Here is a 568-nt window from a genome sequence, read left to right as displayed (position 1 = left end):
GGCAGGAAGTCAGCTGGGGTCATAGGATCCCAGCAAGATGAGCATCCAGTTTGCTCTTGAAGGTGTTCAATGTAGGCGCTTGAACCACCTCCGGTGGCAGGCTGTTCCAGACCTTGGGGGCTCGGACAGTAAAGAAATTCTTCCTTATGTCCAGCCTGAAATGGTCTTGTAGTAGTTTATGACTGTTTGACCTAGTCATCATCCCTTGGGGCGCTCTGGTGAACAAATGTTCCCCCAGATACTGGTGGTCACCCCTGATAAACTTATAGGTGGCCATCAGATCACCCCTGAGCCTGCGCTTTTCCAGGCTAAAGAGCCCCAGGGCTCTCAGCCTGTCATCGTAGGGTCTGTTTCCCTGACCTCTGATCATGCGTGTGGCTCTTCTCTGGACTCTCTCAAACTTCTCCACATCATTTTTGAATTGTGGAGCCCAAAACTGGACGCAGTACTCCAGCTGCGGCCTCACCAAGGCCTAGTACAAGGGGAGAATGACGTCCCGGGATTTGCTTGAGAAGCATCTATGGATGCAAGCCAGCGTTTTGGTCACTTTACTAGCCGCAGCATCGCA

The sequence above is a fragment of the Alligator sinensis genome, unplaced genomic scaffold, assembly GCF_000455745.1.
Source record: "Alligator sinensis unplaced genomic scaffold, ASM45574v1 scaffold996_1, whole genome shotgun sequence".
Classification (NCBI taxonomy): Eukaryota; Metazoa; Chordata; order Crocodylia; family Alligatoridae; genus Alligator; species Alligator sinensis.
Note: the sequence above shows the minus strand (reverse complement) of the source record.